The 12,867-nt window shown below is 45.4% G+C and overlaps 1 protein-coding gene across 1 annotated transcript in view; it reads left to right on the top strand.

Moving 5' to 3' along the window:
• The window catches only part of MSH2 (mutS homolog 2), a 177,574-nt gene that overhangs the window by 99,952 nt on the left and 64,755 nt on the right, over positions 1-12,867 (top strand). The gene's annotated exons all lie outside the window — the stretch shown is intronic.

Genomic DNA, 12,867 nt, shown 5'->3' on the forward strand with positions numbered 1-12,867 from the left:
TGCTGAAGGAAACACACCCCGTAATACAGCACACAGGATCAGAGCTGAGGCTGTCAGTCACAGGCTGTGTGCTGGAGATCCCTCCCATGTCACCTTTTTTTCTCTTGGAAAACTTTTCAGAAGTGATTCACGCTGTTGGGAGTGGAACAGAGCAACATAAAGAAATTTAGACTTGGTGCCCTTAATTTAGACAAGTACACCCTATAGAGGGATATGCTTTGTTCATATTTCATGTCTGAGGCTTAAAACCACTTTAACCTCTTTCCGTCCGTTCTATAGCCGAATGGCGGCTACAGCGCCGACCTACTTTGCCGGGAGGGCGTCAATAGACGTGCTCGAGCGGCCTGCGTGCCCTGTGAACAGCGAGTCTGAGACTCGGCTGATCACAGATCGGAGTAAGGGGTCGATCCCGGCCCCTTATCACGTGATCAGCTGTCAGCCAATGACAGCTGATCATGTGGTGTAAACAGAGCCGGTAATTGGCTATTTTTTTCTCCACACACTGATAGCGTGAGGCGAAAAAAAAAAAAAAGCCGATCACCGGCGGCTGTGAGAGGGACATCAGTTCCGATCGTGGAGAGCCTATGCAGAGTCATCAGTGCCACCTACCAGTGCACAATTAGTGGCCACAGTGCCACTTTTAAATGTCACTAATCAGTGCCTCATCACCAGTGCTGCCTATCAATGCCACCTACCAGCTACATCTATCAGTGCAGCCCATCAGTGCCTATCAGCGAATATCAATTACGGAGAAAAAAAAACATGTTTGCAAAATTTTATAACAAACTATGAAACTTTTTTTTTTTTTTTCCAAAATTTTCTTTTTTTTGTTTAGCAAAAAATAAAAACCCAAGAAGTGATTAAATACCACTAAAAGAAAGCTCTATTTCTGTAAAAAAAAATGATAAAAATTTAATTTGAGCACAGTGTAGCATGACCACGCAATTGTCATTCAAAGTGTGAGAGCGCTGAAAGCTAAAAATTGGTCTGGGCAGGACGGGGGGGCTTTAAGTGCCCAGTAAGCAAGTGGTTAAAGTGATCCTGTCAATTGGTTGGAGAGTTTTTTACATTAGCAACCTTTTGTAAAAGAGGAGGAATACTCACCTCCTTGAAGCATCACTCTTGAAGTGCTCTGGGGAGCCCCTGTTGTTCAGCACATCTCAGTATATTGGATTAGTGTGTCAGTTCTTCTTCAGACTCTTACGTCACTACAATATAAACATGGATTGTTTGTCATGGGTGTGAATGAAACGGTTAATGTTTCTTAATGGATAAGTTCACCTTTTTAGAAAAAAAATAATAAATGCACATATTTTTGCACGAAAAGAAATGTACATTTTATTTTTTTCCTGAAGAAGCCTGAAAAGCATCGTACTCATTATCAGGGATGCAAAGTCAGAATTCTGCAAACCTGCCCCACAGCTTTCTGCCCATACCGCCATATGGACTGTCAGATAGAAAGCTGCAGGGGTTGAGAATGATCAACAACGGTGCTCATCGGTTCATTCAGAACTACAAAGCTGTCTGCTGCGGTGGCCGACAGTACTTGTAGTTCATTCATTCACAGGAAACTGTGAATGAATGATGCGATTTTGTGGGTGGAGCCTTCGTCCGCTGTCACACTGAGGTGGGGGGGGAGAGGCAGCAGGACCTGGAACATGTTGCATATTCCACCCCAGGGCTCCATGTTCACTAGCAGCTCCTAAACTTGAGTTTAGGAGCTTTTGGTGTTTTTTTTTGCCAAAGCTCCTAAACACAACTCCATAAAAGCCTATGTGTCCATGTATACCCGGCCTGCAGTCAAAGTAGTTCAAGTGTACATGAAGCCTAAATGGGGGGGTGTAAAGTGTTAGTTTCCAGAAGAAGAACTTATCATTTAACTTCACAACCTCCATCAGCTGCTTTCAGTTTGGGAATTAAAGTGGTTGCAAAGGCAGAAGATTTTTTAACTTTAAGGGAATCTATGCATAAAGATAAAAATTGCAGCAGCCCCCCAGCACCCCTAATACTTACCTGAGCCCCCTCTCTATCCAGAGATGTCCACGAGTCCCTGGGCCGTCCGGCACTTTCCCTCCTGATTGGCTGAGACACAGCAGTGGAGCCATTGGCAATTCAATAAAACTCAGTTAATCAGGTGAGAAGGGGGGGGGCTGGGCAGAACCGCAGCTCGGTGTCTGAATGAATACACGGAGCTGCAGCTTAGCTCAGGTGCCCCCATAGCAAGCTGCTTGCTGTGGGGGCACTCGACAGGAGGGAGCAGCACCGAGGAACCCTAGAAGAGGAGGATCCAGGCTGCCTTGTGCAAATCCACTGCACAGGGCAGGTAAATATATATATATATTTTTTTTTATTCGAAAAAAAGACTTTACAATCACGTTACCGCTTCCGGACCACCCTACATACATATACTGCGATAGGGCGGCCCAGCTGTGCAAAATTATGTACGGCAACCCGCTCCCGCTGGGGACTGTGTCTGCCTATGTAGACAAGGCAGATCACCGTTCTGCCAGAGTGGAAAATGGAGAATCTTGTGTTTCTGCTAAGCAGAAACGCGGATCTCTGTTTTCCTCCTGTCAGTTAGAAAGTACTCCCTATGAGCACACTTAACCCTTTGATTGCCCCTGATGGTACCCCTTCTCTGCCAGTGTTTTTTTAAGCTGCAATCACTGTATTGGTGTCACTGGTACCCATAAAAGTGTCAGATTTGGTTTCAGGTTTGTCCGCCACAATGTCGCAGTCCTGCAATAAATCGCCGATTGCTGCCATTACTGGTAAAAACAAAAAAAAAAGTCTATAAATCTATCCCATAGTTTGTAGACGCTATAACTTTTGTGTAAACCAATCAATATACGCTTATTGGGATTTTTTTTATTTACCAAAAACATGAACTAGAATATACACTGTGGCCTAAACTGATGAAGAAATTAGATTTTTTTTTATTGGATATGTATTATAGCAGAAGTAAAAAATAGGTGTTTTTTTTTTTTTTTTTTTTTTTTTTTTTCAAAATTGTCAGTCTTTTTTTTTTTTTGTTTATAGCACAAAAAAAAAACAGAGGTGATCAAATACCACCAAAAGAAAGCTCTATTTGCGGGGAAAAAATTACATTGGTTTTATTTTAGTACAGTGCCACACAGCCAAGCAATTGTCAGTTAAGGCGAAGCAGTGCTGTATCTAAATAAAAATGGCCTGGTCAGAAAGGGGGAAAATCCTTCTGGGGCTGAAGTAGTTAAAGTAAGGCCAGGTTCACATATGTGAATTGGATGCATTTTTAACGGCATTCAAATTTGCATAATATGTGAATGTGATCGGCTCTCAATGGTACCAGTTTACACATGTCCAGGGCAGCCATGGTGTGGTTTTGAAAAGGGTCCTGTGCGTTTTTGGGTCAGATTCAGGTACAAATTCAGGCAAAAAAATGCATCTGAACCGGTGAACAGAAACGCACTGAACTGCAAACCTGCAGCCGGACATGTGTAAACACAGCCTAAGAAGAGGCTTTTAATTTTAAACACGCAGGTTACAAATGCTGCATTCCTTTCCAAGTTATGACAGATTAATCCCCACTTTTCACACTCTGATCATAGGAAGCCGACTTTCATTCTAACATTTACATGTTAGACTGACCATTTATTCAAGCATATCAACACTCCATAAAGCTCTAGACAATACCGGCCCCCCCAGCCCCCCCGTTTTACTTACCTGACCCCTTGAAAGTCCTGCGCTTGCCCCCGACTTCCTCTTCGCCACGCAGCCTGGCCATTGATTGGTTACAGTGGATGGATTGAAATCAGCGCAGCCATTGGCTCTTGCTGCTGTCAATCACATCCAATGACGCAACGCGCCGGGGGCTGGGCTGAGTGATACAGTGAGCGGCTATGGCCACCAGCTGTATCACGGGAGCGCGCCCGCAAGCACTCAACACCATGCTAGGGAGCTCGCATGAGGGTGTTGAGGCCTTATGGGGGGGGGCGGAGCCGAGACAGCCGCCGAGGGACCCCAGAAGACCAGGTTTGGGGCCACTCTGTGCAAAACGAGCTGCACATTGGAGGTAAGTATAATATGTTTATTATTTAAAAAGAAAAATAAAAAATTCTCTTTAGTGATCCTTTAATTTAAAGATATTCATTCAAAACAGGATATCACTACTCTTAAAGATTGGGCAAGGAATCAGTCGTTGGGTCATCCAATATTCAAGACTTTTTTTTTTTTTTTATGGATGTGCCATATTTGTGGCCTGTTCCTGTCTTGTACACCTCCCTAGATTTTTGCCTTTTAGCAGGACGCCAGATCTAGCAAATTAACCTGTACTTCAGAGGATGTTTATTGGCTCAGTTGTCACTTTAGAACATCACTGTAAGTTGGAACGATTTTTCTTCTCTTGTACAAAGAGGTAGAACATAATAGGAAGCAGTATTTAATTGGCAGGGTAGCGCTTCCAGGAAACCTGCCATGAAAGAATCCACTCCAAAAGTTTAAAACAACATAGCTTCCCTCGCCAACAGTTGCAATTGCTTATATCAGAGGCTGTGATTGATGCAGCTTTGTTTTGGAATAAAACCCTCCCAACCCTTTCTGTGATTCTCCGCTCTCCTGTGGTGCCTGGGCCACGGAGAAAACCTATTTTACGAAAGTCTCAATAGTCCCAAGCATGCTGCATTTCTCATTGATCACTTTTTATTGGAACACGATTTGCTTATGTTTTTTTAGTATATAAACCATTGTAGCCTACGTCTGTTTCACATTGGCTTTAGTCAATGGTGTTTTTATTACATCAATGAACAAAAAACTGCCCCAATAGACAAGGATCTCAGTAGGTGTGATCCCTTTATACTAGGGGTGCCCAGCCGCCGGCCCGTGGGCCACATGTGGCCCGCGACCACCTGCTTTGGGATGGCGGGTCAGTAATCCCAGATCGCGGGTTCCCAACCCGCCATCCCAAAGCAATCAGTGTTCTAAATGGAGCCGCAGCTAGAGGAAGCACGGCTGCGAAGGGGGCAGAGCCGCATAAGCCAATGCTTCCTGTATAGCATCAACTCCTGCCACAGGCGGAGTGATACCAATTGCACTCCGCCTAGGACAGCAACAGCCAGCAATACCTGTAGCAAGGGAGATTCCTGAACAGAAGATTTTTTTATTAAAGGTCAGTTTATATTATAAAATCAGTGTGTATATGGGCATCTCTCTCCTGCAGTGGTTACTAGGCTGCATTCAAACTGAACCGCAGTGCACCTGCGGGTTACCTGTACTGAGCCATAGACTTCTGTCATTATCTGCGGGTTTGGTGTGCTTTCAGAAAGTGCATCACACCTGCAGGATATAATTGAAGTCTATGGCAAAGCTCAGCTAATCTGCAGTAGAGGTACAGGTAAGCGCTGATGTGTAAAAGCAGCCTTAGGCCCCTTTTTACATGACTGGTCTGATCGGGTCTGCCTGTCCGTTTTTTCAGACAGACCCAATCGGACCCTCCATTCACCTCCTATGGAGCAGCATATATAAACAGACTTGTGTTAGTTTACATCCGCCTACCTCCAATCCGATGCACTAAAAAAAAAAAAAAAAAAAAATGGAAAGGTATACTTCCTCTTCCATTGAATCGGATGGCCCATAGAGTAGAGCGGGTGGACATGGACCTGTCATCCGCCCGCTCTGCTCATTGTGGCCTGTGACCGGTTACCAAATCGCTTAAGTGGCCCTTGCTCTTCTGAAGGTTAGGACACCCTTGCTTTACGCTTTTTTTGCCACCATAAAGGAAATGGCTGCTGTTGCTCACTACCTCTGGAAATATCTGTCAGTCATACTGAACCTCTGGCTTCAGTACATTGCAAGTCACTGATCGTGTATTCTGCACGTGAAGTCAAAACTCCTGATCTACATATTTGTTCAATGATTTACAAAGTGCTTCAGCTGTAAGATCAGCATGACAGCCAGGCAGCTAGTATTTTTAGAATGACAATCAGAAATTGGCCAATATAAAAGGATAGACCGCATCGTATATACCCTGTATTGTTTGTGAAGAAGATATGCATAGTTTCCCTCACATTACCAGCAAATGACAAGTTATAGGCCATGGTGGATTCATGCTGATAATGTGGCAAGTATGGTGGTAGAATGACTTTACAGTGAGGCTACAAATTGGCCACCTTGCCAATACAATTGCCTGTGGAATGTCATTTGGGCTGACACACAAAAAATACTTGTATAACTTAGTATCTTAATATTCTTAGCTCTCCTGATTATCACATGGGGTTTGGTTGGCTGATTTGGGTTGGCTTGATGCACACCTTTTGGGTTTCCATTGCACATATAAAATCAGCTGGGTTAACCTTGATGCATATTGCCAATTAGATGTATCCTGTCCGTCTCCTGAGGAAGTGGTCTATGCAGTCCATGATGAAACGCGTTGAGAAGGAGTCACTCATCCCTCACTGCTAATCTGGAAAATTAAAGAAAATCAGTATACCAGTTGCTGATAGAAATGATTTTGCTGATCTATTGCAGCTTTCAGACTTTCACAAACTAACCTGCATCTATACTTTCATGTTGGCCAGACTGCAGGCGAATCTGCAAGTCACAAATATTTTTATCTCCAAATTTCCGGGTTCTTGTTTAAAGAGGAAGTAAACCTTCATGTATTCTTTGTACCTATAGGTAAGCCTAGAATAAGGCTTACCTATAGGTACTGTAAAAATCGCCTAAACGTGCGCCGTTTAGGAGACATTTACTGTATACTGCGCCGATGGCGTAATCGACGCATGCGCTCTGAAGGAATGGCTGCCGTGCCGTTTCTTTAGAAGCATGTTCCCTGACCAGCTGTTCCCGCATGCAAGCGTGGGAGTGATGTCACGTGACTCCGGCCAGTCACACAGCCTGAGAGTCCGTGACCGTGGAAGTAAGACGGGCGAAGATGAATGCAGCCTCTGGCGGGGACGACGATGGCTTCCTTTGCAGATACGTTTAACATACTAGGACATTATGATTTTACTTTACAGGTAAGAAAAAAGGGTGAAAAAAAACAGCATTTTAGACTATCTGGGCGTCAAGCTGACCCCCTCTTACGCTTCCCTTTTCTCCGCCAACTACTACCCACTCTTACGTACAATTACTACTCTCATGTCATCTTGGCGATTCCCCTCCTTATCCTGGATCGGACGTATCCATGCGGTCAAGATGACCATCCTTCCGAAGATTCTTTATTTTTTCCGAACCCTTCCTGTCCAGGTCCCTACCTTCTATCTGAGGCTGCTTCAGAACAGACTTCTCGCCTTTATTTGGGCACATAAACGCCCCAGGGTTTCCCGATCTACGCTCTATGCTCATAGGTTACGGGGTGGGCTGGGCGTTCCGGACGTTGCAAAGTATTACCAAGCAGCCCAAATCTCCCAACTCTCCATGCTCCACGCCACTTCTGATGTCTCCTTATGGGTTCTCCTGGAGGTACCCAATTGCGCGCCTGTCCCCATCTCCGCACTATTGTGGCTACCCCCCAAAATGCGACCGCCTTCTGCCAGCCCCCTTATGATACACAGTCTGAAATTATGGAACTCGATACGATACTCGGGCAAGCTTATGTCCCCATTTTTACCGCTGCTTCCCCTCTTGAATAACCCTATGTTTCCACCTGGCCTAGAACAACCCCACATCTTCTCATGGTGGCCCACCCATGGGTTTTCCCTGGTTCGCCACTTTCTTCATACCCGCGCCTTTCCCACGTGGACCTTGTTTCGAGAGACCCATGAAGCCCCACCTGCCGAACTCTTCCGTTATATCCAACTATGACATTGGATAACTTCCCTTCGACGCCTGGGCTCCTTCCCGTACCAAGTGACTGCCTTTGAACACTCCTGCCAACATTGCCCAGGTGCCTGTGGCACCATTTCCATGATATACTCCTTACTAACTGCCGGCAGCAATTCCACTACCCTCTCCTATACGCTAAAATGGGAACGCGACCTATCCCCCATAGATCCCGCAGATTGGAGTAAAGCCTGGTCCAGCATAGCAAAATGCTCCTTTAACACTGCCACGCTGGAGGCGGCCTATAAGGTCCACCTGCGCTGGTATTGGGTTCCAGCCCGTATCGCCAAATCAAATCCATCATACAACGACAGGTGCTTTAGGGGTTGTGGTCAACGAGGGGATGAACTGCACACGTGGTGGTCCTGCCCCCGTCTTATAGGTTTCTGGTCAAGGGTCTTTGGTCTACTCTCCTCCCTATTTCATGCTCCCTTCCGCAAAGACCCCAAATTTGCATTACTCCATTGCCCGCTCCCGGGCCTCTTTTCTCATCAACAAAAACTAGCCACATACTTATTTATTGCCGCCAAACGAACAATAGCGAGGGCTTGGAAAAAACCCTCTGTCTCATTTGCAGAGGTGAAGAATTCCTTGACGACCCTCATGATTCACGAAAAAATGTCCAGCATCCTCCACGACTCCCATGCTAAATTCCTTAAGGTATGGGCCCCGTGGTGGTCCTACACATTCCCCAATCTAAATCCGACTAGTCTAGGTCTGTAGATCCAACTTGAATCAGCCTCCAGCCTAAGGGACCTCTTTTTCCCCCTCCCACCCCCTCTTCTTCTGGACCTCTTGTCCGCCGCTCTCGGTTCTACTCTTATATCTCTTCCTCCTTCCCCCTCTGTTGCTGTACATGTGTTCTTTTCTCCCTTTTTCTCCCTTCTTCCCCTTTTTTTTTTTTTTCTTTCTTCACTCCTCTTTCCTCCCTTCTCATGCTTGTTTGTCTCCCCCTATCCTGTTTTGCGGATAACTCCGTTCACTTTTGTCCGCCTTAGCCCCTGGGCCTTACAGCTTGGGCATAGCGCACTGACCACCGGCCCTGGCCGAAGGGTCAATGTCAGAACGATAAAATGCACTTAAAAATGTTCATTATGTGCTTTTATGTAAACCTGTTTCCTATGTTTCTGTACATATCCCCTGCGTGGGAACTCATTATCTGGGGTTTTTCCCTTTTTATATTTCAATAAAAACATTGTACCAGAAAAAAAACAGCATTTCATCTTTTTAAGCTGCATATGTTCTGCAGTCCTCATGAACTTTTGCTCATGTGCCCTATTATCTGAAGTAGGTCAAGTAGAAATCTCTATTATGAGGCTAGATCATATAATTACATTGCAGCTAAATGCATTCTATACAATATAGTACTGCATATTAGTGCTTTTATGGGTCTTAAAACAGTCTTGTCAGTAACTCTGCCATGTACCTTTTTGTTATTAAACAGCTGCCCGTGGATTCCAGTAAGTCACTTTTCCTTGAGTAGGGTGATGTCACCAGTCCACAGCAGGTAGCATTTCCCCAGTCTCCTATCCCCCAATAATCTGACTGCAATATTGTAACTTTTTAGCAATTGACTTAGTGAGAGGCTGCAGGTGAAGGCTGATCTGTGTCAGGCTGATGACAGCTGAAAATGCCAGCTGATTGTGCACACAATCGGTCAGCCCTGAGCAGCGGCGGCCAGTAGGTCACTGAATCTGGGTAAGGATTTTTATTGGCCAGGGCTGCATGACTCATCCTGGCAGCTCTCTGGTGCCTCCCCCTGTTTCTAGAATGTTGGAGAACATTCTAGAACAGTGATGGTGGACCTTGGCACCCCAGAAGTTTTGGAACTACATTTCCTATGATGCTCATGCACTCTGCAGTGTAGGTGAGCATAATGGGAAATGTAGTTCCAAAACATCTGGGGTGCCAAGGTTCACCATCACTGTTCTAGAAGTGGGTGGAAGCTAGGAGGAGTTGCCTTGAATATTTAGGGGCCCTTAGCCAATATCTAGGAAGTGGGCCTGGCAGGGAACGAAGGAGCCCTTAAACCAGGGGTCTCAAACTGGTGTCCCTCCAGCTGTTGCAAAATTACAAGTCCCATCATGCCTCTGCCTGCGGGAATCATGCTTGTAACTGTCAGCCTTGCAATGCCTCATGGGACTTGTAGTTTCGCAACAGCTGGAGGGCAGCCAGTTTGAGACCCCTGCCTTAAATAGACATGACCCATTCCAGCAGGGAGTTGGGTGGAAGATGGAGAAGCAGTGCTGAGGAGAGGCTGTCTTTGGTCCTTGAGGGACCCCTGCCAGGGAGGGATTTTACCTTGGGCTGGAGCTCGGGAGACTGGCCTGGAAGGATCCCACCACAGGAGGCAGTTGGAGGGACCCTAACCGGAGAGGCAGCGGGAGCAAGGAGGGACAGTAAGTAGATCTGCATGGAGCAGGAAGAGACGGCCAACTGTAGCAGGTCTCTCTTGAAGACAGCATTGTGCCAAGTCTTTATCCAACCTTAGTCTGGAGAATCTCCTTGTGTATGTCAGTCAGGAGAACTGGAAAGACAAAGCAGCCAGGTGGGCTCGTGGCAGCCAGGTGGGCTAGAATTTCTGCAAGCAGTAGAGCGGAGTTAAGTTTCTACAGGGGAGCAGAAGGTGGTGCAAGATGTAGTTCACTCCACATGTGCTACTTCACAAGTTCCTAGCCTGTAATGGGCTCTTGCTGAGCTAGTTGGAGACAGTTCATTCCCAAAAGAGTGAACCCAGCAGTAGCTGTGCAAAGGAACAAAGGAAGAGAAGGAATCTTTCAATAGGGAGGAAGTTGTCCCTGGTTCTGTTTTTTTTAGATTTTTAGAATGTAACCTCTAATGAGCAGGGCCCTCTGATTCCTCTTGTACCAAATTGTAATTTTAACTGTAATGTCTGCCTTTATTTTGTTAAGCGCTGCGCAAACTTGCGCTATATGAAACCTGTATAATAATATAATAATATACATTTTCAAGTTGGGCATCCCATAATCCCCTATCCCATCCAAGTTATCCCCTAATAAAAAAACTACAAAAACAAGCCAAAGGTCTGATTTCTGTGTCTGATGCAAGAAGGAAATGCTTTTTGCCTGGCTGTGTAGCAGTGGGGAACAATGACATCAGCAACTCCTATGGGGGTAGTGCTACACTAGTACTAACGTTACATGCATAAACCATAGGCCAACTTTAAATTGGGATCCTGCTACCAGCCAGACCCTTCGTCTGTGTGCATTAGCCCATTAAAGGCCTGTAAATGCATACAGTAATGCGTATCATAGCATATTCAGACTGAAGGGCCCTTAGCAGGCCCACTTTCCTTGTCTAGGCTCAAGCTCTGAAATTTCTCAATAGCAGCGTAAAACCTAGCCATTCATGTATCAGACTGCTTTATTGCACTGTAACAAAATTATGTCCGCTTTCTGCAGCAAATGACTTATTTCTGAAAGATTTCTTTTGTGAAAGGCGTTGACTTGTATAGACAGCTGGCAGTTCCTCCCCATTGACTGCAAGTGTAGCATCGAGCGACTCTATTGTGGGGGTATTGGCATTGCACACAGCAAATGATGATTTACTGATAAGACTAAATATCCAGGTCTGCTGACGGGTAAAGCAGCAGCGAGAGTCGTACAATGTGGAAACGGCTGATTAGTATATCTTTCAGGACGTTATTTCTGCCCAAATGAGCGTGAACCCCGGCTAGTGTTATTATTCCCAGGAGACACTTGGCCACCTGCTCGGAGCATAGCCGCTTTGTTCAGCTGCCAGGTGCTCTGTGTGCAGGCGAAACCTTCTAGTGTTATCTTGATCGTTATTTACACAATATGTCCATGGAACATAACGAGATGGTGTTCTAGCAACTGCACAATAGAACGGAGTGATGACAGCACTCTGTGAATTATTAAAATGAAACAAATGCCTGCTTCCCCGAGGAAAATCTGACTAAATGCGTTTTCCCCAGCTGCTGTTCAGGTTGGAGGGATTCTTTTTGTCACACACAGAACAGATCACCGGCTTCCCGTGTCTGCGAGAAAGAAAACGCTCTTGGTTCTGTTAGTGTATTAGATTTAAAGCTGAACTCTAGGCGCAATAACTATCTTTTAAAGATCTTCCTGTATAGGCCACAAAGGATACACAGTATCTCACAAAAGTTTTATTTATTGAGTAATATTTTATTTTATCTTTTCATGTGACAACACTGAAGAAATGACACTTTGCTACAATGTAAAGTAGTGAGTGTACAGCTTGTATAACAGTGTAAATTTTGCTGTCCCCTTAAAATAACTCAACACACAGCCATTAATGTCTAAAACACTGGCAACAAAAGTGATTACACCCCTAAGTAAAAATGTCCAAATTGGGCCCAATTAGTCATTTTCCCTCCCTAGTGTCATGTGTTGCAAGGTCTCAGGTGTGAATGGGGAGCAGGTGTGTTAAATTTGGTGTTATCGCTCTCACTCTCTCATACTGGTCACTGGAAGTTCAACATGGCACTCATGGCAACGAACTCTGAGAATCTGGAAAAAAAAAATTGTTCTACATAAAGATGGCCTAGGCTATAAGAAGATTGCCAAGACCCTGAAACTGAGCTGCAGCACGTTGGCCAAGACCATACAGCGGTTTAACAGGACAGGTTCCCCTCAGAACAGGCCTCGCCATGTTCGAACAAGGAAGTTGAGTGCATGTGCTCAGCATCATATCCAGAGGTTGTCTTTGGGAAATAGACGTATGAGTGCTGCCAGAATTGCTGCAGAGGTTGTAGCGGTGGGGGGTCAGCCTGTCAGTGCTTAGACCATTCGCCGCACACTGCATCAAATTGGTCTGCATGGCGGTCGTCCCAGAAGGAAGCCTCTTCTAAAGATGATGCACAAGAAAGCCTGCAAACAGTTTGCTGAAGACAAGCAGTCTAAGGACATGGATTACTGGAACCATGTCCTGTGGTCTGATGAGACCAAGATAAACTTATTAGGTTCAGATGGTGTCAAGCGTGTGGCGGCAACCAGGTGAGGAGTACAAAGACGAGAGTGTCTTGCCTACAGTCAAGCATGGTGGTGGGAGTGTCATGGTCTGGGGCTG

Source organism: Aquarana catesbeiana, linkage group LG04 (genome assembly GCF_042186555.1).
Source record: "Aquarana catesbeiana isolate 2022-GZ linkage group LG04, ASM4218655v1, whole genome shotgun sequence".
NCBI lineage: Eukaryota > Metazoa > Chordata > Amphibia > Anura > Ranidae > Aquarana > Aquarana catesbeiana.